This window comes from Agelaius phoeniceus, chromosome 6 (genome assembly GCF_051311805.1).
Source record: "Agelaius phoeniceus isolate bAgePho1 chromosome 6, bAgePho1.hap1, whole genome shotgun sequence".
In the NCBI taxonomy this organism is placed as follows: domain Eukaryota; kingdom Metazoa; phylum Chordata; class Aves; order Passeriformes; family Icteridae; genus Agelaius; species Agelaius phoeniceus.
Genome location: NC_135270.1, coordinates 19,534,860 through 19,561,031, shown reverse-complemented (window position 1 = coordinate 19,561,031; position 26,172 = coordinate 19,534,860). Strand labels below are relative to the sequence as shown.

The 26,172-nt window shown below is 43.8% G+C and overlaps 1 long non-coding RNA gene across 1 annotated transcript in view; it reads right to left on the bottom strand.

Annotated features, from left to right (window-relative positions):
* LOC143694343 (uncharacterized) overlaps positions 1 to 26,068 on the bottom strand; it is a 35,273-nt gene extending 9,205 nt beyond the window's left edge. Inside the window, exons 1-2 of the long non-coding RNA XR_013182738.1 lie at positions 25,982 to 26,068; positions 20,626 to 20,710 (exon numbers count right to left, since the gene is read on the bottom strand). This is a non-coding gene — a long non-coding RNA (uncharacterized LOC143694343). The remainder of the gene's footprint in view (positions 1 to 20,625; positions 20,711 to 25,981) is intronic.
* Between the last annotated feature and the right edge of the window lie 104 nt (positions 26,069 to 26,172).

Sequence of the window (26,172 nt, the reverse complement as noted above, 5' to 3'; positions counted from 1 at the left end):
AAACCAGACTCCAGAAGGCATGCCAGTAATACTCAGCAAAATTTTCCTGTCTGAGGTGACACCGTGTTTCTCCCTGGACTCCACTGTGCTGGCATCTGCCAGCTGCAGCTATGTGTGCACAGTTACAGCAGAGGTGTGACTTGGAGCCGCTGTCTGGGGTCAGGGCAAACCTGCAAAAGTTGCTCGCTATAGTCCACCTGTTCCTTCATAAAAGAACTCTACAGCGGGATATTGGGAGTAACGCTGGTTTGTACCAAGAGGAAAGATCTCCAAAAGCCAAAACACTTAATGCAGCTTTGCTCCAACGACGGGTTCTCCTGCCCTTTCTCTCCTTCACTGTTCTGGACAAGCTCTTTTATCCATGACTGTTACTGTTCCCAGCACAAGGTGGCACTAAGATTCCAAGAGAGGGACTTCCCAGCCATGCAGCCCTGCTCCCGGTTAAGAGAGCAATGTGTATTAGTTTCAAGTCGTTTGGCCACTTATTGTTTTGTATGTGAGGTATCCCGGAGTGCATCTGAGCATTACATGGGGGAAGAAGACAACCAGCCATGCTCAGCAAGAACAGTTTGGGAATAACTTAGTGCTGAATGCTGCTGTGCTCTTACCGGTTTGAATCCTTTTGCATTCCACCAGGAGTTTACCCCTTCGGCACTTTCCAGCCTTCTCCATGCCTGTCTCTCGAGTTTCCTCTGTTTCCGTTGGTCAGAGCAACTCCTGCCAAGAGCAGGCAGGCTGCCCGCATGTGCTGCTGTGCCCTGCATCCTGCTGGGAGCCACTTACCACTGTGTTAAAGCTCCTTGTGCAAGGGGCACTACAAGTAAAGGGGCAGTGGGGCATGAGGGGAAAGGAGTGGAAAAAAGCAAGCAGTGTATCATCCTCCTCTTGTCCCCTGAGTCTATAGGAATTCTTTCTTGGTCGAGATCCAGTATTAACACTTGCCTCAGGAATGCCGTAAGGGCTCTTGAGGGGGAAGGGTTGTTGGCTGGTCTTGCAGCTCTCAAAATCAAGTGAGAGCAAGTTGGCTGCTGCCTGTCCTGTTGCTATGCAGTACTTTTAAATTAGTATTTGCTATGGGGTTGTACCTCCATGCTATGTGCTAGTAGCTGTAGGAAGATCCTGGCCATCTAGGCAGCATCTCTTTCTGGAACACTGAACTCTCTCATGTTTGGTTTTCTTGCTATTCTCCCCCACACAGTGAGATATTTATTATCTGAGCAGACCTGGTAGAATAATTTCTGTGAAGTCTTAACAAAAATGATGGATGAATACAAAAAAATGAAAGATGTAGCTGAACACTACCTGACCTTCCTTCAACCTAGTCTATGTGGCCGTTTTTCTTTGTTCTGCAGCCCTGCCTTGCTGCTCTCAGAGAAACCATGGGGTTTAGTCTACAGACTCTTACTTTTGCCCATGCCTTTTGTTAGGTCAAGAATTACCCAGAACAATGCAGCAACAGTCTACCACATATCCCAATGGTCTTGAAGGAGATCAGAGTTACAGTTAGCAGTTAGTTCCTTAAGGAAACAGAGCAGTGACACGTCTTGAAATAGCATTGATCTCCTAAATGCTGATTAAAGTGCAGAGAAATGACATTCTGAAGAGGTCTAAGAATTCCCTGACTGACTGGAACATCCAGTCAGGGGTGACAATGGTCAGGGATGCAGGAAATCTTGGTTGGCTATTATAAGTTGCTTGTGTGCCTTTGAACTGGGTTCCAGAATCCAAATTTTACTTGTTTAGTAAAAGCAGAACAATATCTGAAAGTCTGGCTTAGGTTGGGTGCTCTAGAAGTCAAATTGATTCACAGAAAGGAAGGTGAGAAGATAGGAGGCTCTACCAAATCTATAACATCTATCAAAACAGTATATTAAATGCTTTTAATCAGTGACTGAGTAGTAATATTTATCAGTGGGTAAGGGGCCCTGAGAACTGAGCTTTTCCACAGCTTACTGGGAAATGCCCCTGCCAGAGCTAGCAGGCTGGGGAAACAAAAGGGGATTTGCCCCCTCACTGCAGCCCTTCCAGTCTGCACACGTGATCTGTGGTCGAGGTGAGTTGGTGACAAGCACAGTGCTGTGCACTATAGAGTCTGAGCCATCCCATGCTGCAGTCCCAGCAACAGAGGAGCAGTCTCTGGAGGAAAGGAGCAGTTTGTTTGAGTGCCTGGGAATCAAGACTTCTTGGCTGCATTGCTCAGGGAAGATTGCAATGGGTATTCTTTTGTGTAGTCCTGAACTTTTCCACCTTATATTTATTACTTCTGTTCTTGTGCTTCCTTCAGACTCGCCTTACTAGACTTGCCTTACACATCACCAAAGCATTTGAAGTCTGGCTCCTCATCTGTGATCTGTCTGTGAAACAGAGATGATCTTGCCCATCACCTAATAAAGCCTTTAAGTCCAATAAAGCTATAAGCTCCTCAGGACAAGGATTTTTCCTAGTTATGCAGATTTTGATGTATGTAGTATGAGCCTTGAATTAGGTACCTGTATCTCACATAGTTAGAACAGTAAAATTATTAGAACACCTCTTTTTTTTCTTTTAGATTGTAGAAGATATAGGGCAACAGTGACTCTCCTACATTCCTTTTTATCTTTTGGAAAAGCTTTTACCTTTGCCCTAACCTACCATATCTGTACAAGTGAGACTTGCACCTCTTTTATGTTGCCAAGCAGATGGAGCTGCAGCCAGTAAGAATCCATTTAGACTAAATAAATGTTGCAAATCCATTATGGTTCTCTTGTTGGCACCTGTAGACACAAAAAAATTATGTGCCCCTTACAGGGTCTGACTTATGGCAGGGCTTCCCAGTGCTTGGCAGGCAGGAGTGCTGCTGCACTTCACTTCAAAATGGTGTAAGAAGGAGGAGTCTTGGCTGTGGAAAGCAGCTGTAAAGCCAGGAGGAATGGCTACGTGTCTTGTGACCTTTGCTGATTGCGTGATTGCCTGACGTGGTATCATATGATAACTCTCAGAGACCATTAAGAATCAAGCAAGGCTTTCTCACCAGGATGAAAGGTTCCACAAAGCTGTCACAGCACGTGCAAGTATACAAGGTGGATGACTTTGGTCAAACTCCAGGGATTCAGAAAGTGTTCTTTTGTTTCTTTTTCTTACACCCTGTCACTGCTTTCTGTTTACAGGCAAGCCTGTCCCCCTCTCTGTAAAATGGAAATAATTCTTTTCTCGTTTTGAATTGTGTGCATTTAAATCACCACTTTTCCACACCATTACTCATATCTCAGTGTCAGCCAGTATGGTATACACTCATGAGCTGTTAAGCTCAGCAGAGCCTTTCACCTCTCTAGGGCTGGTTCATGTGGGTATTTACTGGCTGCAGTAACATGCCATTTTTCACCAGCTGGTTCTAATCTTATTGCAAGATCTTCTCAGCTAGCTTCACTGCAAAGATTTTAACTGGACTTTGGAATCCTAAAGCAGCAAAGATTAAGTAAGTGGTGAATATTTCTCACCATGAGAGTATGTTTCAAGGTCATTCTTCCATTTCCTCACTCACAAACTCTAAAATTTATTTCTCTGGCTAGAAATTGTCAATCCTTACCAGCACTAAAGACTGGAACTGGTGATTTCTGTCCAATTCCCAACAAAGAGGAAATTGTACTTCAGCATTCACTCTGAAAAGTGCTTGCAAGCACTGTTTCCTGGATCCTTGCCTGCTGTGCCACTGGACCACTCCAGTGGTTTGAGAGTGGAGCATGGTCTGGGTGGTGCTTGGAAGCAGCACCAAGCAGGGAGAAGACAGTGTTGCTGCTGTCTGCACAGGCTGGAGCAGTGCTTGGCTGTGCAGGAGTCTGGAGGTCACAGCTGACTTCACCAGCTCAGGCTCCCATAGCCAGGACACAGACTGTCTGGAAGGGCAGCACGGGGGTCTTGCACCTTGCCCTCTCCAACTTGAGCCTGTCTGCCTGTAAACTCTGGGGGTGCATTGTTTGCTTGAGAACTGGTTTGGGTTGTGATTTTTTTCGGTCAAGTTTTCCCCAGGAGAGGGAGCAGTCCACACAAATGATGTCAAAGGGAATGAATCTGCTTATTCCAGCTCCAGCTTAACCGTGTTTGCTGTATTGCTGTCAATGCCTTCTTTCCTCATGCTCCTCACTATCAACTTTTTTGTTTCACCTTCTGACTCCTCTGGTAACCTTGCAACAGCTCTGGCAGTGTTTTGAGATCCCTTGGAGGCTGGCATTCAGGGCAGGAATTGCACCTCTTTGCTCTGTAGCCCCCCTTCCCACCACAGTACGCCCTAGGCTGCTCCCAGTGCCTGGTCCCACAGCCCACATCTGCCTAACCGGGCCCTGAGTCAGGCACTTCATTCCCAGCACAGAGTCCCACTTGCCTCTGTCCCAAGCCACAGGGCAGTGGCTCGACAGCAGCTCCTCTGGTCACTATGGTGACAGTGGTCAGGCAAAGGAGGACATTGGTTAATTCAGGAATTCAGGGCTGCTTTGCTGACAATAAAATCTCCTTTTTATTCTAGCAATAGTAACTTCCAGGGCTTGCTGCTGCTTAGATATCCTTTTGGAGGTTGACTGCTTCCCTAGCAGATGATTATATTTCCAGTAACATATGCATAGAAAAACAGAGGAAAGTTGGGGGTTGTGGAGTTCAAAACCACTGCTGCCAAAGTTCCTGTCTTCATGGTGTCTTTTGTTGTGTCAGGAAAAGTTCCAAAGCCCAGTAGCCTGGTTACCACTTAAGGAATGGATTGTGGTTTCTTGTTGACTTACTTCACTATTTATTCCTTCCTTTTCTTCTTTCTTTTTTAAATAACGAAGGTGGGGGATGTAACAGAGCTAACTTTGTTATACTCAAGCCTCTGCTGCATTGTATCCCAGTGCACCTGATATAAAACCACCTACTGATGCGTGCTGTGATTCTTAGCACTGCCGTAAGCTGAACCACTCTGGGAAAATTTCCAAGGAATAATGGGTGGAATTCTCAAGGACAAGATGAGGAGGACAGCACAAGGTATCTGTTCAACAGCATTCCTGGGAAACTAGTGTGCCAGGGAGGCTGTCACAGCAGTGACTGGCATGAATAATAGTATTACTCTTTATTTTGGTGTGCCACTGAAAAGATTGTAGAGGTTTTGTGTATGGACGACCCTCAAATCAAGGGCAAAACTTGAGTAGGGGATTTTGCAGCAAAGACTTGAAGTTATAAAGCTGTTAGGGGAATAAACTGTTTTCACTGGATGAGATCTGCAGCTGCCAGCTTAGAGATGGTCATCTTTGGTAAAGACATTCCCTGGGATAGATGCAGTCTTTTAAGAGCACATAGCTGCAACAATTGCATCTCTGCAGTGAGCTATCTGAATGTCTGATACAAAGACTACAGACACATGCTGTGATTTTTAATGCTACTGTCAGCTGAACCACTGGGAAATTTTCCAGGGAGCATCGGGCAGAGTTCTGAAGGACAGATTGAGGACAGCACAAGGTATCAGTGCTAGCAGCACTCCTAGGAGACTGCTGTTCTAGAGCCATAGCCTGAAACAGGGTAAACTTTTAAGATTTAGCCTCTTTTAAGTTGGTACAAGCAGCCATGCTGAAGCACCTGCAAAAAGCTTGTGTTGTGAGCAGTCCCCTCTACTCCCATTTAACAGTATGTAGGCCATGCTTATGTGCCCTTTTCTGTACATGAGCACAGTGGGATTTGAGATGTGAAGCTCTGTGTGTCCTTTCTTTGGGTGGAGGGGTATATTACACCTGAGCAGTGCTGCAGTTCATGAGGCACTGGGTGGAGTATGACACTTTGCTCTGTCTCTGTTGGTGAGTGTTATCAGAACCATCAGATCATGTAGTTCATGTTGATTTTGCAGCCTGGAGGGTGACACTACACAGCAGTCAGGGTAAACATTTCACACAGCAGCCAAAGTTCACTCTTGCAGGTCTGAGTTGTCATCTCTGTTTCCAGGTTGCATTGACAAAACGGAATAAAAAAGGAAGGAGGTAAGTGGAAGTGGGTAAGGCAGTTTAACTCATATCATTGATGTGTCCATTCAAAGGGCAACATCAGTCAGCTGAGCATGAGTAAATTCCCATTTATGAAGGCCTGACCTTAGACTCCGGACCTCCACAGCTGAAGAATCACTATAGGGCCATAGACTTACATTTTTATTGAAAAAAGCATGATATGAATGTCAATATAAATACCATCTCCACCTCATCCTTGTAATGTGCTCTGAGATAACAGCATGTATTACTTCATTTTGCCATCTCAGCATAGACCTGTTGGCTGGTACCACCCAAGGGACAAGACTCTTAAAACAGTTTATAATCTCAGTTTTATAATCTTTTTGTTCAGAAGACATCCCTAGGCAAGGAATTCCTGCTTCCTGTTAAGGCTGGGTGTGCAGCAGATTTTGTCTGTTGATGTTGGCCAGTCTCTTTAGGCTTCATTTTAGTGTCTTTTTAGCTCTTTGCTTCCATGCTTCATTACTTCAATTGTGTGTCTTAAGTTTTAAAGTTATTTTCAGATGTTCCTTCCACTTGCTGGCATTGCAGTGCCTGGATATGTCTGTATGCAAAAGCACAACAGTGATGCTTAAACTGTGACAGTCATGCGTAGTGGGTGTCCCAGGATTTTCATTGTGTCCCTTTTTGCTTGAGTCTGGGTATTTATTTAAACATGGAGGAAAACTACCAAACAGGATAGGTTCTTGCAAGAAGCCAAGTTCAACTGAAGTTTTGGATGTGGCCTTAGACGAGTTCTGACAACTGCTGGGCTCTCTCCCTTTTACTCGCATACAAATCTATGTAGGGAAGAAGTTCCTGTTTAAAGGGTTGTGATTTTGTCAGTTTGTGTAGGAGTCTGGTTAAAGGGCACATTCCCAAGTGCTATTAAGAAGAAAGAAGAAGGAAGAAAAGGACATTTGTTTAGATAGCTCTTCTCTACTGCCCATCGTCTCCAGATGAAAGAGGTTTTCAATTCTACTGTGGGATAGAGAAAGCAGCCCAAGTTCACAGAGCCCAAGGGTGGCATTTTTCAATAGTACCAGCTGCTTCACAAGCCAGTGGCTGATTTGACCCTGACCTCCATGGTAGCGGCACCAGGCCAACACTGTATGCTCCAGCAAATCATTCCCTCAGGCTCTGTAAATCCTGTGCTATTGTCCTGCTTCTGGGGCACTGAGAGGACACCCTATGTCACTCATGCACTGAGAGCAAACTATGCAGCAAGGGTGGTGACAGTGCTTTAAGCTGCTGCACTCAGCATGCAGGGATGGAGCTGAATCCCTAATTTTGGAATATGAATAGCCAGACCACTGCCAGTGAGTGAGCATTGCTTGTCTGCTTTGGCATTTGCAGAAGTGCACGTGCCATGCTACCTGCTAAACATGAGGCTCGGGAAAATAGAGGCCTCCTGAGCTGTGAATCAGAAATAGAGCAGCTGACACCACGGACTGCCCTTATTCCCAGCTGGAAGTACTATTTGCTGCAGTTCAAACTGACACAGCCTCCCAGCCCTTCCTGCTCTGTCTCTGCTCTTACAGTCAGCATGTACAAACCTTTTTGTTACAAACTGAGATGCTGTGTGAGAACACAATGTCTTCACCCACAGCAGAAAGGCAAAGTCTCTTTGCAAAGACTTCCACTTATGAGGGACAGCAGAAACATTGGTCCAGTAGCCATGTTTGAAAGCTGTTGTTTCTCCTATTTCTACCAGTGTCCTGCCTTTCAGCTGCACTGGAAAGGGATAAAGACTGTATAAGTTAGCAAAAGACAACAGAGAAGGTGAGTGGCATTTGCATGAAAGATGGTAACAGGAGAAAGGGGGAAAAGGTAGAAAGAATGGAACAAGCACAGAGGTAAGAGTGACCTTGGCAGGAGAGAATAACAGACAGTGATGGCCCAGGAGAAGGAAGGGCAACAGACAGTGGAAAGGGGAGACCTTGGAAAGATTAACAAGACTCAACTGTGCTGAGCCAGAAGGACCTTGCACTGAGATTTCCAGACAACTGTGCAACCATCTTCTCATGCAGTGAAAGACATAAACAATCACACCATGTGGTAGAAAGCAGAAATACAAGAGTAAGGGATTTTTCTGTTTCCTCTCCCAATCTGGTGAAAAATTTTGCCCTTTCTCCACAGCTGGGTTTTCTTCTAGAAGCCATTTCCTCAGAAGATGATGAATTTTGCAGTTCCCCAGAGTCTGGACTTTAACTATACATACAGTATAATGCCTTTGTTTGAAGTAGTGTCGTGCACAAACAGAAATCTGAGATTTTATGAGTGGTAGACTGATAATGATTTAAAGGAAATTCCTCTCTCTGTACAAGTTAAGACATGTCAAATTAACTCCTCCTCTAACATTTGTGGCACCTTCCATGCAAACTAGTCTGAGCAGGTAACATTTTTCATCTTCTTTGAAGTTCTAGTCAGTGGCAGACCCACTGAGACACTGAGTGAAATTTGTCCTATCAACTCCACCACACACTTGGCAGGTTCAACAAAGCCTGTAGTGTGGATGTCAGTGCACTGTTGAGTTAATAAAACCTAGAAGCTGCCCTAATTTTGCTGATGTAACTCTCTCTTGAGCCCCAGAAGTGGTATGCAAGAGCTCAGGTGGCTGTTTCTTACCTTTATCCTCAAGTTCATTCCAGTGTACATGGAGGACAGGCTCTACTTTTCCTTTAGCAATCTAGGCAGGGCCCCATTACTCAGCTTTGCTTCAGGGAAAAGTTGAGGATGGATTCTCTTGCCTACAGGAGTACAAAGCAAGCAGGAAGCACCTGACTGGGCTCTGCCCATCCTGTTGCAGTTCAGTGCTTCTCTAGATGTGTCCTTGGCATATGGATTTCTCCCTTTGCTCAGGATTTGTGCATGACACTGGGTCCCAGAGGAGTAGCTGCAGCACAACAGTGGTGTTCTCCGTGCAGGGCATGCTCTGTACAGTCTGTCTCTGGGTACAGCATTTGGGAGACCTGGCCAAGGCAGCTTGCCTGGCACACTACAGTCCTGGATGTTCCAGCTGGGAGTGCCACCCACCTGTCAGCAGTGCTGGGGCTGCAGCTTCGGTACCCAGGCCTGCAGCTCTGTCTGTCCCTAACTGCCATCCTGGGGGATCCCCAGCCCGATGGCTTTGGCAGAGCCCCTTTCCTGCTGAGCCCCAGGCAGCAGCAGCTTGTCTCAGGTGTGCTTTCATGATACTCAAATGGAGGCATCCTATCCAACAAGCCTTTCCAAATGCCCTACATGCCTGAAGAAGGGAAGAATTGAGCTGCCCTCTGCTAGTGCTGTAGGTCAACAGTGACAACAAATGGGTTGAACATTGGAGGAATCTCTCCTTTGAAAATCAAGATTATTGGATTTTAGTAGATTGCCAGCATAGAGAAAATTAGAGTTAAGTGAATTTATTTCTTCCTTCCTCTCATATTTATATGTTAAATTAATATTTTATATTCAGCAAGTCAGTTAACTGTGCCTGCAACTGTGTATGAAACACCGAAATTTGCTTTAATTCTTCTTGCAGAAGACTCTGCACCTCCTGCCTGGGTACAAGATATGTATCTACAGCTTACTTAGGAGACTTTAATTTGCACAGGGTGACTAAAAGGTATTTGGGAATAGGTGGTTCAGTTGTCCCTGGTCGTATGTTCCTAACTCAAATCTCATGAATGGGGCAGATGGTGGTATAGAACCTCAAGTATTTGATTTGGTTGATGGCATCTTGTTTCAAGTAATGCAAGTGAGCCTGGAGACAAGAAAGGAGATGTTATTGATGGGTGTTTTTCCAGAGGTTTGCACTGCTAAGTTGGCAACTAGCCCTGCCTTCATTTCCCCTCAAATTGACTCCTCTACCCTTTTTGTCAATTTAAATGCCAGCTACAGTGATTTACATTCTTCCTTTCTAGAAGTGAAGTTTTTTAACCAATTATAAATGAGCAAAATATGTTTCTTGACAGTCATTTTATCTGTCCAGAAATGATAATAATTAATCCAATGGACAGAGGCATTTCACAGTTAAATAGTTCAGAAAGTGTTTTTAGGATATGTTAAAGAAGGCTTCATACTGTATCTCCCTTCCCACAACAGCCCTAGACACTGGAGAGCAAGTCCTTGATATGCTGGGCTGGTGATTAGTGTGGTAGGGACAAAGGTCTTTTACCAAGCACTGGTTTGCAGAGGTGGAAAGTTTTAAAGATATAGGAAATCAGAGAAGTGCTCATCAGAAAATTTAACTCATAGTGTCTGCAAGGTGTTTCAGTGTTGGATAAGTAGGGGAAGATGGAGACAGCATAGGAAAGATTATTACAAAAGCAGACATGGTCTTTAAAACTATGATAGCTTTTCTTGCCTGAAACAGGCAGATGAGCAACTTCTTTTTCTGGCTGTTGGAAGCTGTTGAATTGATGGGCTGCAAGCAATTTGGCCCCACAGCTATGGAGGGGATCACTCTCTAAAATGATCCAGCCTGCCTTCCAAGGTTGTATCCAGACCCACAGCATGTTTAGAAAGACACTGGTATGTTGCTGATTTGTGGAATTTTTGTTTCCCATGGTGATTTTGCCTCACAAAGGGGAGCTGGGGTTAACACTGGAGCTGGAGGGAAAATTCTGATTTGTGTGGGGCTTGGAGGGGAGAAGAGGGAGCCCACTGTTACTGTCTCAGAGGGGTAGTGGGCTACTTCTATGAGAAGTGCAGGCATTTCCTAGAGAAGGATCTCTGAAGTACCTGCTGACTGAAACATTCCAGGCATTCCTGCACTGTGCTGCTAAGCTCCCACAGCAGCAGCTCAGGCTGCTCAGGCTGCAGCAGCCTGGCCTCGGCAAGCGTGTCCTGCTCAGGGACTGACATACAACTCTCATTAGTAAATTTGCTGTGTGAAGTAGCACTGTAAGCTGTGAATTTACAGCTGCAAGAGAAGATGGATGTGATTTTAGAGTGCTGCTGTTGTGAACAGATCTGCCAGGAGCAGGTAAAGGGCTTGCAGTGGGCTACCAACTACGGCATTTTCTCCAAAGATTCCCTGGGCGCTTTGTGCACAGGCTGGAAACTGTACTTCTCTGTAGCCCTTACCCCTCCTGTAGCTGCTCTTTCAAGTTGTGTTTGCATCTACTGTAAGGGGCAGAAACTCACACCATCTCAGTGTCAACAAGCTTGTAAATCATCTACTTAATAGTCACAGGTGAGATAACATATTAAATACTAAAGGCACTAAAAAATCTTTCCCACCTCACTCACCCTCCCCTCCAAGTACTGAATCTTGTCCAAAGCTGCACAAACAGGATTCTAAGATAAAGACCTTGGGTAAGAATTACTAAAACAAACAGAGCGTGGCACGGTTTGTTAAGGGACTGGCTTCTCAAGGCCAAAGGGTGGATGTGGAAGAGCACACCACACACCTCACAGAGAGGAAAACTAAGAACATTTTAAAAGTACATCTTGGAACAAAGCCCTCCTCAGAAGTCTGTAATATTTTAAATAAGTTGATATAGCATGGGAGGAGAATCATACAAGTACAATGCAAAACATATTGTCTGTGATTTCAGTAACTAGCAGCACAAAAGCTTTCTAAGAAGTAGAGGGATTCTACTCTGCTTAGCATGATGCAGTGGAGATATTCAGTTAATGAAGTTCTAGCAAGGAAACTACATGCTCCAAGCTACACTTCTGTGTTTCCTTGAAGTATGCTTTGAAAGAATTTACCATTCAGCTGCAAACTACCTGATTCTGAAAAAAAAATAAAAGAGCAGGAATTTCCCAGCTTACTTCTTCCCTGTCCTGCCATGTGCAGGAAACCTCTCCATAGCAGGACAGCTCCTGGGGGCATGTTAGATCAGTCACCATGCTGTGCCTGCCTATTGATGGCTGGCTCAGTGTCAGAGTTTCTTTCCTATTTTTGTTGTTGCACTGATAAAATCCACTGCTAGAGCATTATCTGCTATTGACAGGGGATACATTCTGATCTAAAGACAAAAAACTTCATGTCTGTGGTCCTGCTAGCCCGTCACCAGCACCTGGGGGAGATATTTGAAGGTGGAATATGATGAGCCACAGGACTACAGTTTTAAGTGGGTAACACCTCAAAACTTGTTCTTTTTGCAGGTTGACTTTTTCCCCCAGAAGAATATATATGGTCTATAACTTTAGTCAGTGCCTAGGGGTAATCTCTACATCCCCTTGACTCAAGGCCTGTTTAACTTTCCTATGCTGCTGCAGAGCTATTGTTAGTTTGCAGATAAGGAAGCGTTATCATTTTAGCACAGTCTAAGAGAAAAGGATAGGAGGGAGCAATTAGATTCTCTCCTGAGTTACTCTCTATCTGGTGGCAGGATTGTCCTTCACACTGATCTCTCAAATGTGGTAATAATAACAGTAAAGTTTTATTTTTACTGGTTATCAGCCAAAAGCAACAACTAGGCTAAACCAGAAAATACCATCCTTTCTGCCTTTGCAGCATGTGTGCTCAATCTCTGTGCTGATGCTGATACTTCTCTAGCTCTTTTCTGAAGAAACAAGGAGACACAGACACCTTCATCCCTCCCCAAACAACCTGGTCTACCTAATCCTGGCCATCATCTGAAAACAGGCCCTCTGCCCTCTTCCCAGCAGGCCAACACACATTCCCACCCTCCCAGTGCAAATCTGCAACAGCTCCCTTCTGTCCTAGCTTGTTTCTGACATTAAGACATAGTAGACTTTTCACAGCTAAGTGTTGCTGCCTCTAGCAGTTGCTACCTCTTCTTCATCTGTATGTGCATGGCAGTCTTCTGTTGTTTCCAGAGGGCTGTATCACAAACAAATTGCCAAGTTTGGAACCAAGGAAGACAAATGATGTGTCTCACCAAAAAGCCCCTGTAAGGGCCAGAACTGGGAAAACACATGGACTGATCCTTGTGCGAGCACTTTGGATCTCTCTGGAGTGCAAATGCTCTTTAAGGACAAAACAGAGACTGTCTCACCCAAGGTGTTGAGGAGTATAAAGAATTTAGGTGGCTCTAATCTCATATATTTCTCCTTTAAAAGAAAGAAACCTTGCTGCAAAGGTTACAAACCAAAAGAAAGTCTGGCCCTCCTGCTGGAACAAAAGAGCATTCTCCTGGCATGCTTAGCTTTCCCTTCATTTGTGTGAACAGTGAGAATATAATCAGGAGGGTAAATCCTGTTCAAAAAGAATTCAGAGTCACTTTCCATGGTGTACATCATCATTCTAGATATCTGCGAAGTAGAGGTGTACACCAACCTAGCCAGTCTGGGTTCTTATAATAGCCAAAGGAAAGAAACTAGCAGTTGTTTGCAGAATTTTCAGGTTAAGTGAACCTTGCCCTTGGTGCTCTTGACTGCCCACAGGAGTTTGGGCTGAGCCGAGACAGGTGTCTGTGGTGAAATCCCACCCTTGGTGTAATAAAATCCCAGAGGAGATCCTAAGACCCAAGTCATTCTGCATTGTGAAAGGAAGATGTAGATCACAATAAAAGTCTAAATGAAATACCTATTAAGAAAAAAAATCCTTTTCAGGTTGTGACTCTACCAACTTTACACAAAGATGGATGATTTTTCAATAGGGAAAAATGGGTGTAACATGGGTGAAGCCTGTAGGCTTCAGTGTGGGAGACTAAACATTGCAGGCAGCAAATCATCCATTTCAGGGCTGGCTTGCTGGACTCTGTAGCCTTACAAAACTGAAGCTCCTGTGAGGTTTGCCAGTAGGTGCAAATGATGGAAATTGAATTTTCTAGGAAGGCAGGTGATGACTGCAGAGCACTTCTATTTTTGTTTTTTGAGGTCACCCTATTTGTTTTGAAGTCATTCTAATCCAGGACAGAAAGGGACCAGGAGCTGTTTTTTTTGGCTACAAACTCAGTTTGAACTTTAACTGAGCAGTGTCTTACTGTGGCATGCAGCCATGCAGCCACGAGGAGTGATTTTGAAGGGCAGCAAGAGGCAGCATCCCTCAGGCTGCATTGACAGACTGGTCATGCACAAGTGCCAGAATGGCCTGACCCAACCTGGTGCCATCACTGCTGGACCTCTGCCTCTCACCTCCTTGGGATAACAGGACTGCTGGGGCTGTGCCAGGGAACACCAATGGCCAGGAAGGTAAGGGGACACTGGTGTCCTTCTAAAGACAAATATAGGATGTCCCAAACCAAACAGGATAATAACAGGGAAGAGGTGGCCTGGTTCTGCTCTTGTGTTGACACACTATGTGGCTGTGGGTTTGTCGTCATGTTCTCAACAATGAACCTCCAGGAGGAAGGGAATTGTCCTCTTGTACAATTTTCTAGTCACAAGACAAGATAGCTGCACAGTTCAAACATTCTGCATGGGGAGTATCTTACTGACATCCTGCACAGTGAGCAGGATGTCAGTAAGCTAAGCAACTTATCCATCTCTGAATCAAGCCCTTCTTAGCAATAGCCTTGGCAGCCATAGCCTTGGCATGCACACGTGAAAGAAGGAAACCTCTTACAAAGGTTTAAATAGGCTTTTTCATTATTCCACAAAGAAAAAAATCTTATCCACTGGCTCTTCATTTAGCATAAATGCAGGCTTCAAAGCCTTGCAAAACAATGTGTGGCAAAATCTATGTGTAGGAATAAGAAAAGAAATTTAGGACTTATGTTTGGAAGAGCTTATTCTTCTTTGAATGCTCTGTAAACAGTCCTAAAACCTCTGAGTGACAGGAATCCTACAGATATTGTGCTTGGAGTCAAAATTAAGTAGGACTTTTTCCTGTTCTTTTGCAAAACTGGAATTATAAAAATTTTTGCTTTAAATGGTTGATGATCTAGAATTATTTCCCATAGCAGAGCCAATTGCTGAGATAGAGTATTTTGATACTTTGCATGCCCAGAAAGCACGCTACTCTTATATGCTATTGTTGAGAAGCTGGGAGAAAATCCTCTACATAAAGTAATGGCTGTGTCACTGGTACAAAATTGCCCACTTGAACCCAGCACTAGAGAAGGGGGGGGAGGAAATGACACAACAATCAATCACACCTTGCTTACAATACTTTCTTCGCTCTCATGTGGTGCTGAGAAATGCAAAGCAGCTCAGGAGATCTTTTGTTTTTCTCAGCAGAAAAGGTGCACGTGGGGTCCAGAGCAGCACTTCCTGAAGTTAGTTCCTAAATTAGTTGTTTCAGCGTTTGCCTAATGTAGCTGTGATTCTATTGGGTACCATGCAGCTTTGGTTCTCCAAGCTGCTGCTGAATCTGCTGCTGGCATTTCTCCAAATGGCAGCACAAGCTTTCCCAGGCCGCTGGGGCACAGATCCCACAGTGATATGCGGAGGAATGAGTGCTGTGGTCACTCTCATCCTCCTGCCCAGATGCAGCAGTGAATCACCCCGTGCATCATCAGATGTCTGGCTGTGAGGCATGGCATGTTTTGATGAGCTGTATAGCTGAGATTCCTGATGTCCTACTGGAATTCACGACAGAGAGGTCCCATATGCTACCGCTGGATGTCCTTTGCTCTTCCAAGGCAGTGGATTTGCCAGGCCCAGAAGTTTGAAGAGAAGCTTAGGCAGACATCCACCTGGCCAAATCCTGTCCCAAAAAGGAAGCTCATTTTGAACAGGACTGGCAAACTGAATTCCTGTGACTGATATAGGGGAAAAAATATGGCTACAACAAGCTGGGAACCACCATGTTTGTTTCAGCTGCAGAGGCTGGATTGCAGTAGCAAAAATGACTCTTAACATCTCACTAGTTTGTCAACCAGTGGACAAAGGAACCAATTGTGCAAATCGTGCACAGATATTGTGCAGAGCAATCTCTCAACTACATTTGTAAGGAAGGGGTTTGAAATTGCACAACGTGCTGAGGAATGATACATGTAGGCATTTTGTCTTACAGCTATTGGCAATTAGAAAGAATGGAGGGATAACTGAATTTGCTTTGTTCTTCATTCCATGGAGTGTAGGGAGGCTCAACCACAGCAGATACTGCAGGCCAAAAGTATTCAGTTCGGCATGCATGGGATGTGTCCATGGCAAGGAGAGTCTGCACAGAGTTCAAGGGACAATTTTCTGCTCAGTGCTATGGCGTTGTGGAAAGCATATCACAGTAAAGATGTCACCTAGAGAATGTTTTGTTGGGCTAGTTAGATATAAGAAAAAAGTTCTTCACTGAAGGGGTGCTTAAGCACTGGAACAGGCTTCCCAGAGAAGTGGCCATGGCACCAAGTCTGTCGCTACTCAAGAAGCATTTGGGCAACACACTTAGATTGTTCAGCCTTTTTTAAGGTTGCTCTGCATGCAGTCAGAAGTTGGATTTTATGATTCTCATGGGTCCCTTCCAGCTCAGCATATTCTATTATTTTAATTAGCCTGAATTCAGTGCCTAGTTAGGTATTATTTACTTCCAAATGTTATAATTTACATCGTGTCTTGTGTGGTGCAATGCTCTAAGCATTGATTCCAACAGAGTTGTTAAAAATATTATTAAGAAAACAGTGTTAGTCTGAAAGCCAAGGTAATGCATAGAATTATTTTCTGTGCCTTTAAATAATAGAAACAATGAGCTATTCTAAGAGATAGAAGTAGGCCAGGTTGAGCTGTTTTTATGTAAATGTACTTATCTGAAATTGCTCAGAAGAGGATCTTCATTTTTGTGTTATAAACCATTTTCTTAGCAACTTATTTAGTCAATACTGCAACTACAGAGCTACTCTTAAAAAGCGTATCTACAACACATGAAGATTTAGAGCACCTGGCTTACGTTATTCATAGTCCACTGATTCAGACTGGTTTGAATGGAATATACATGCTTTTTTCTCTAACTGCTGCCTAAGGACTTGCCCAGACAGCAGTGCCCAAGAGACTGGGGAAACTCATTCTCGTTTAGATCTCTAACTGTGAAACGTATCCAGAAGGATCAGTGCTTGTCCTACTCAGAACAGTTGGGATTCAAGGCTAAGCAAGGGAAACCACTGTATTGCAATGGAAGAGCAGATTGGCTGTGTAGATGTGGCTCTTGTTAGAGTACCTCTTGTTAGAGCAAAAACCAGTTGGATGCTGCACTCCTTTTCCCTTCCAACTGCTTGGAGCTTGGAGCTTCCTCCAAGTGATGAGAGATTCCTATTTTCTAAAGTATTGAAGACAGTTTTTCATTTTGATGTTCAATGTTTTCTTAACTTCACATTCCTTTTTCTGCTTGTGCATTTGGTTTCGTGTAGCAAAATATATAAGCAGGAATCTATAAGCAGGAAAAGGTACCTGCATATAGTCCCTTCCTGCTTTTACTACCCCGTAAAGAATAACTTCTTGTGTCTCACTCTCCTCTTCTCAGATGTTACATCTCTCTGGAGTGTAAATAACTGAATAACTTAGTACTTAAACATGATGTGATACCTTTGATTTTAGCACATCAAAACTAGCTTCTGATAGAGAGTGTCAGTATCAAAAGTGAAGGCAAATGCTCTGTTCTTGTGAATTCAAACTGAAGTGAGCACTTTGATGTCGATCTCAAATGAGCACAGAGGGAGCAGTCCCCTCTGAAGTGGTTCAGTCAGCACCTGTAACCTCTTCAACTGCAGCCCTATCTCTCCTGGGAATCAATATTTGAACCAATATTGACTTAGGACTCAGGCATGATTTATATGGCAGTCTTGGTATTGCAACAACTGCTGTGTTACTCAATCAGATTCCCAGATGACTGGTTAATACATAACAAACTGGATTTGTAAATTCAGTCGGCACATGTTATCATCAGAATGGAAAGGGGAAATTAATTCTGTCATGTTGCATTTAATTAATAAATCTGTTAAATACCTGTAACTGAGTACTATGTGCTCTGCTTAAAGAGGCAGTGGGTTTCATTCTATTTCCAGAGGGTTTCTAACCCAGATTAATTTCTTGGTGACCAGTACTTTGTTATCATGAGTAATTGTTATAATGAGTGTTTCAAAATGGAAACAAATTAGGAATAAATTAGTTACTTAAAAAATTTTACATTAAAAAGCTCTGTAGTGTACAGCACTATTCTGGTAATAATTAACAGTCAGCTTAATTCTGGGGTCAAAAACCAGTCTACAGCTGTTATGTTTAGGTAGTTTAGGTGTATCACAATATCACTCTGGCTGTCTATAAAATTACCCTCACCTCCCAGGCATTATCAGTGACTGTTTCTGAAGGAAGGCCATTCATCTGAATGATTTTGATTCCACTCCACTCATTTTATATTATTGCCAGTATAGCAATCAAATATTATTGAAAGTCTAAAGACCTGTACAATAACAAGATATTGTCAGTCAAAGATACTAGGTCAGAGGACTGACTTAAAAAATGTTATTTGCTCTTTTGAGAGAATTTAAACGTATATATATATATATATATATATATATAAAATAGATGAGCATAGAAAATTTAGAATTATGTGTTCCTCCTATAAATAGCAATATGATTTAAATCCCATCAGATAGGCTAAGAAATTGTCAGTGTCTATGTAAAACAGACAAGACCTGTAGTTTTCTAGGTCTCAGGCTATCACTGTGCGTGCATGTATGTGAGGAAGAACACGGCCAGCCCCTGAAATGCTCAAACCTCTTTGTTTTGGTGACCCTTCTGTGTTTACCCTGTCTGCCCTCCACGTGTGTGCTCTAAGTCCAGTGACCTAGTCTTTGGCAGTCAGTTCACCATGAATAATCACACTGTGTCTATTCGGAATAATTTTCTAACTCAATGACCTTTCTTTAACCTCAGACTGCTAATTGTTATCACTGGCAAGGAACAAATGGGTTTGAGTGAGGTGAATAGGTGAAGCTCTTGCCTAGAACATGTGTCTTGCCCCAGGCAGAGTTCCACTGCTACCACTGCTGCAGGCCTGGCTCCCCAAAGATTCCAAAACTTCCCTCTGCCACCTCCTTATGCTGACTGTTAGAGGCTTAATGGCCCATGAGGAAATAACCAGCTAGAAACGATTCTTTGTCTTAAATGGGAAACTGCCAGGATGCCATAAAAGCAATGCCAATTGCTTAAGTATAATCAGTACCTGAGTCAAAACTATGGTGTCTGGAAACCATATCTGGAATCCACCTTTTTACATCCTAACACAGGGGGAAACTGCACCTTGATTGAATAACCAGCAGTACTGGAGTTGCAAGTTCCATCACAAATCAGTTATTTCAGCTTGCTATTAGTCCATTGCTATGCATGCTTAGCATAGTGAATTGTTGCATAACAAGCAAAAACAGAGTGGGAAAAAAGGTATTTTAGAAGTCCAAATCATTCTAAGACTAGTCAGTGACCTACCTCATTATTTGGATCAATAATAAATTTTGAAATGTTTTAGAAATGTATGCACATTTCTATTTTACTACTGGCTGTTGTTCAAGCAACATATTGATGTGGGTGTGTTCTGGAATCTTTTTATTGTGTTGTACTTAAATATAGACCATTTACTATCATGGTAATGGCAGCTACATGAACATGAGAAGGAAGTCTTCTAGTTGGCTTGCTCCTGCCTAGTCTGTCCCAGTGTCCAGTCAATGCCTTTGGGTCCTTCACACACACTCTGAGCATTTAACACAAGCAGTGACAGTGCCTGGTGCCTTGTTATAGTGCACTACCTGCTCTGTCCTACATGATGCTCTGCAGCCTATTATTAGTGGCCATAACTACATCTACAGTAGTTATTTCTGTGGCTTTTTTCTCCCTCCCTAGTCACCACATCATACCCTCCTGAGTCCGCTTCCTGTCAGGGGAGCACGCCCCACCTTGTGCAGACAATTTGTCCATGTTGCACAGGCAGAACTAGAGGTGGGTCTGGAATGTTTTTCCTTGCAGCAGGTTTGTTTGGCTCCCAGCTATACACTTCCACAAGGGAATTCATAATGCAGAAAACTATTAGTCTAATGCCTGGCCACAGCAGACATATTGGAAAAGATACAATTTAGCATAGTTTAGAATTTTCTCAGTGTTTTCCAGTAATTTTTAACCCTAGGAAGAGTTGCAAAAATGTGCTATCAAAGAAAAGAAACTGTATTCAGTTTCTTTTTCCACTGGAATTTATCCCAGTGAGGCTACAAAGGATGTGCAAGAAAGGTACAGATGGCAAGTGGCAGGTCTGTTCTTGGACAAGGTAGCAGTAGGGTTCCAGCACAAGCTGGGGCAGGAAGGGGAAGCAAAGCGCCTGTTCCTCTGCAGCTCATGTGACTCTGTCACAAAAGGCCAGTGCTGGCAACCCTCACACAGGACATTCTTCAGCAAGCAAAGTTAGCAAGCAACAACCACCTGATGGGTGAGGACCCCCTGCCCCCACCAGTGCCTTCCACACATTCCTCCAGACTGCAGAACCAAGCACAGCCCTGACCTGACAAGCTGCTTCTCGCTCAGAACTAATAAAACCACAGAAGATTAAGAGGGTAGAGAGAGCCAATTCCGTGCAGGTAGAGAACTGGTTACTATAGCAACTCTTCTTCTTTGAGCATAGGCTGGGAGGGACTCCCTCGCAAGGGGATTTCTGTGCAGTCCCCAGGCTGGGGAGGGAGGCTGCTACAAGAATCCCGTTTGACAGAGGTTTCATGGCTGCACTCTTGAACTCTGTCGGGATTGTGGGGGGGTGGTGCTGGGATAGGGCCGTAGAAGAGTTTGACTCTTGTCCAAAAGTAAAGCAGATGTTGGAGAGCCTGTATTTAAAAGTGATACTCACGTCAGGGTGTATTGTTCTGTGGGTTGCAGCTACATCTGAAGCTGGTGTTGCACCACAGTACATGTCACAACCAGGAGTGTCGAGGCTACAGTTGTTAAAAGACGTAAGAGAATATTTAGCTTATTACTACTGGATTTTTAAATCTGAGATCCTAAGAAAGTTTCCCAGATATATTTCTTCAATAAGCCCAAATTAGTGCAGAGTAAGAAATTAAGCATCTTGTAATATAATAAAGGCTTGGTCAATTTGACTCTGGGAAAAGTCATTCTCTGGGACCAGGGCCAGGTAATGTTATCTTAGTGTACTGCTTGGAGTACCTGGCACTGTACAAGCTCTAGGTCTCTGTGGTTACCTTAGACCAACACAGCACATGAATGAGCATATTATCCTTTCCTAGGGCTGCTTTCTGGTGGAACACACCCCTTGCATTCACAGGAGACACAAACACCAAGCAGTGCCTAGGGTAAATCCTTCCCCTCTACCCTTCTTAACCCTGTATGCTCTGGCAGGTATACTTCAAGGGCCAAAGTTGCACCTCGGTTTCTTGCTAGTATTTTGTGATGGAAACTAAAAAACACAGCAGGAAAATGAAACAACCTATGATTGTCTCAAATTTAGTCCTGAAGTTCTCTGTCTCACAGCGTCAAAGCACAGAAGATGCATATTCTTTTGGGAAGGGACAAGAAAAGGGGGCTTTAGGTGAAATATTATGCTCCCCTATTCTCCCTAGATTGCTTATTTTCTGCTTTTCCATGCACTATTTTTGCTGGAGACACAGATCTAGGAAAATGTTGTCTGCCATGATCCCACCACCCTTCCTATCACTGAGGAAGAGGAAAGGGGCACAGGTGTGCAGCCTCTGTCTTGCAGCTGCATCTTGCCTAGGTGTCTAACACAACTGCAAACCTGCAAACCTTCCAAACCCCTGTCTTTCAAAGTAGCATTTTTTTGGCTGTTGATACAGGGAATAAGAAACAGCAGCCCCCATTTTTATTTAAAATTCAGCAAGTGTTTTACCAGATGTAGAACCAAGGAATTGAAAAACAAAAGCAGGCTCCCTGCTCCAAGTGCAACCTGAATGCAGGACTAGTCTGGGAGTACTCTGCTATGGCAAAATGCTCCCCTCTGAGCAGTGCACTGAGGAGGTAAGCCAAGAGGCAGAGGGACTCAAGGACAGCCCCAAACTCTCACCCAGACTGGAACAACTGCACAGTTGCCATGTCTAAGTCTTGGCCTCAGCCTAGCTTCAAAAACTCACTATCAACCTGCTACTGGTCCATAAAGAATCCACAATTATCAACAACTACCATTATGATGCCTGCAAGCTTTCCAGCTGAAAGAAGTATCTGCACTCTGTCATTCTCTCCATGCCATGTGGCAGATCTGGCCTTAGATGGCATTTGATCTTGCCAGTAAAATCTGCTGCTGCTTGCAATAAAAGAGAGAGACTTGTGACAGAAAGTTGAGTGCTTTATGAGTGAGAATTGTAGACTTAGCTTTTTTGTGAGCAATAAGAAATATCTGCTGTAACAATGCAATTGATGTGAATAAAATCACATAAAATTGCATCAATCCAACAGCAGTTCCCTTTGCTGCAGGTATATAAGTTTTACAGAAAAAATGAGAAAAAATATTCCAATAAGATTTACTGAATTACAAATTAATAAATTAACAAAAGGCTCGTATTATTTTGTCATAGACAAGAGACATGATTGACTATTTCCTGATTGAATATATGATTAAGGCCACACTCACAGGCAATGAAAACTAGAAATTTCCTTCAAGACTTGCAGAAGTGTCTCCATTACTTCAAAGGACGCAGTGGATTCACTTACGATTATATTCTGTTCAGCCGTTGAACTAACAGATTACATGCTCATGGCATGGAGTTGAAGGCAAAGTAAATTACAGAGAAAGAAAATGTGTTTTACTGTCTGAGAGGAAGGAGATTTCTGTGATGAGCAGTTTTGTCTCCCTTCATGCTGACAGCAGAGGTCATACAAAGTCTCAAGGCTCTGCTCACACAAGAAGTGGGAGCTTAGTCCAGCTTGTGCCCTGCTTACAGCAGAATTAGTCATTATGTGTTTGTCTGTAGCCTAACCTTCCTTATCTCAGTTACTTCCTTCACAGGCTTTAAAGCCAGGTTATCCAGGGGATACAGGCAGCTGAGGAATTATTCTCTTAATAGGTCTCATTTATTAAATGCTACATCAAATTAACCTATGAGATTGAGGTAGAAGTTGAACATAAATACAGAACACACATCTGCTACAAAAGTGTGCTAATGCAGCTTGGTTGCTATGGTGTAAAATGCAACATAAGGATCATGAAGACACAGTTTGCCTTTTCCCATTACTGAAGAAGATGGCTGGGTGATTGACTGATCCATGGGATAGGATATTGCATTGGTCCTAACAACAATGTGCTTCTAAACGGAAACAGACATCAGTCGCTGCTGAGAATGTAGGTAATCAGGCTTCACAAACCCAAGTTCAGTACTTTAGTCAGTCAGTCAGTCTTGGAGCTTCTGAGCCACTAATTCAGTACTTAATTCTCTCCTTTAAGGTTTTTGGGGTTTTTTTTCTGATGTCTTTTAGGTTACAATACATTCTGAAGTTAGCAGAAGCCTTAATTTTGTTAAATTCGATTACAAGTATTACCTAAGTGTAATTGATTCCTCCTCAGGAGCAGAAAAATATTGCACATATAAGTAGAAGAAATGGTTTTGTTTTCTTTTTTTCCTGTTTTATTTGAATGTGGACTTAAGACAAGCACATCTCAGTAGGTCTCTAAGGAGAGTACCTCACTCTGTTGATCTGTCTAACACATACTGCCTGAAGAAGAGCAATATAAATTTCTGGTGCATTGCCCCTCCTAAATGCTTTGAGCCAAACTGGGGAAGTTCTTGGATAACAGCAGAAAATTTTCTTGGATAAGAGCAGATTTCTTTTCCTAACTTTCCACATACTCTGCTGAGTTTTGAATCATGATTTCAGACCATGGACTTCACATCTCTGGCACTGCTGCCTAGGATTTCAGTCAGAACAAGCTTGTGCCACAGCTGCCACATTGCTTCCTGTCCACTCCAACCAAACACACTTGAAATGTACAATGCAGGGTACCCGGCTAAAAGAACTCCTACCCACAATGTAAACATGAGCATAATCTTAAGCAATAACCAATATTTACTTTTAGACATAATGAAATAAAAATAATTTTGGCAACTAACATATCTATTTGCTTTCATATCAACTAAACCAGCAGTCCCTTATGATTATTCACCTTATGCATATCACAGGTTCTCTTAGGAGTATCTTGTTCTTGCCTTTATTGTGCTGTCCACTCTTGTGGCTCTCCAGGAGAGAGACCATGTTTGTTGGAAAACACAGTCAACTGTTTTCAAGTGAGTTACACCCTTTTTGCAAAATCAACAATGAATGGCTGTGAGTTGCTCACTGCTAAGAAAGCATGAAACCAATAAAAGGTGCCATGAGCAGAGCAAAAGTCTAAAGGGAGCACACATGTGGCCTTCACATGGATCCAGGGTCCTTATCAAAAGGGAAGTCATTAAAGGACTAAAGCCCAAGCTAAACTTACACTAAGAAAGGGTGTGTTGTAATAAAAAGGTTATAAAAAAATAGTTCATTATTTTCCTATCTCCTTTTAAATTCTCTGATATATTGGAAGAGATTATTGGAGGTTTTGCACCAAAGCTTTTGGACAACTGTCAGTGTAATGGCAGTAGCAACAAGATGGAGTTTTCTTGTCTAATAAAAGTGGGTAGATTTCTCTATATCCAGGAAAAACAAATGTTTCTTTTCTCTGATTTTACTGCCTTTTCTGATAGTAATCTAGAAAAAAAAATCAGTCAAATAACTCTAATTAGGAAAAAACCCCCAAGTCCTGTTACTCATGCCATCATGACAAACCAGTGTGAAGCTCGAGCACTTGGAAACAGAAGGGCCTGTGTGTAAGGCAATTTTTTTTTGCTATTTTCACCACTTCTTCCCACATGTTTTTTTTTCTGTTTAGCTATTCAACATCAGTAATGTTGACAGGTACTTGAACAGGGTCCTGAAAAAGAAAGGACTCCTCTGCAGTCCTGAATTGCCATCTCCAGCAGTAACTGCATGTCTCCTCTCCAGCATCCTAATCTGTGCCTGAGTTAAAGGATTTTATTTCATAAATGAAGAGCTGAGGTATAAAGACAAAAGAAATCTCTGTCTCTTCTGTCCCACCTTGGCATCCCTAACTCATACATCACTCTTCCTCTTAACTAGGGTCTGGTATGCCTCAGCCAAAACAGCTTTGGTGCTGAAGCTGCTTTGCCAGCACAAAGCCTGTTCCAAAGCCAGTTCTGGAGGTTTCCTACCATTTCCTAGAAAATCCATAGGCTCCTTGGGGGTCTTCCAGCACTAGAGTGCTGAAGTGAAGCATGCAACAAAATGAGAGAGCAGCCCGTTCAGTGAAATAGACTGGGGAAGGGTGAGGGAAGGAGCCTATCAGGAGCTCCCTCACAACCCAGCAATCCCCAGCTTTAACAATGATCACCACAATAACGGCAACTTTTATTACGAAAGGCCGCAAGTCTCTCGTATACAGAAAAAGACCATCAAGGGTGAACAGCCAAAGGAGAAAAAAAAAAAATCAGGGAAGTGCAGAGGTAGTTCAAGGCTTGAAGGGATTTATTGCTTTACTGCTCATTTATGACGAGGTGATATAAGATATTAGGCGACAATCCCAGCCTCTCCGCTGGAGGGGCGGGACAGCCGCGGTTCCTCAGGCAGGCTGTGACATCACCGCTCCCACACTCGGCTGCTGCGGGGGAAGGACCGTAAGGCAGGTGCTGGCGTTTCCCAAACAGGAAACCGTATTTCCAATGCCAAAACGATAAGAAACTCAGCTCGGAAACACTGCGTGTAGACATTATTCTTGCTCCCGTAGCTTTACCCTTCTGTTCAGGCGCGATCCTCTCCCGTGCCACGAGAGATCAGTTTACCATGAGGGTATGAGTCGGCCCTCACACAGTAACTAAGTAACTCGGTAACTTTCAGTAAGGAGCGGACTTTAAATAAGCGTATTGCTGGTTGCCGCGACCCACTTCGCACCGTGCGGAGATTTCCCACATATTTTGGTGTCACGTCACGGAGCGAATAACACCGGCGCGTTGAGCAGCCCTAAGCAAGGCCAGCCCTGCCTGAGGGGGTGCCGGCTCCATCCAGCACCACATCACCGCGGACCCAGTGGTAGCAGCTCCACGGCACAGAGCATCGTGAGGTGTCCCCTCTCTCCCTCTCTCGTTCCTTCCCTTTCTCCCTCCCTCCTTTTTATCGTTCCTTCCCTCTCTCCCTCTCACCTTCCCTCAGCGCTCCCCTCAGGCTCAGCCCCCGCCCGGCGGGCGAACGCCTCGTGCTCCCCTCGCGTGCGCGCACCAATCACAGACGCCCGGAGGGGCCGCGAGCCGGGTGCGCGCGCCCGCCCTCTCCCTTTCCTACCCACCCCCGCTCCAAGGGCGGAACCGAGAGCCGGCTCCAGCCAATCACAGGC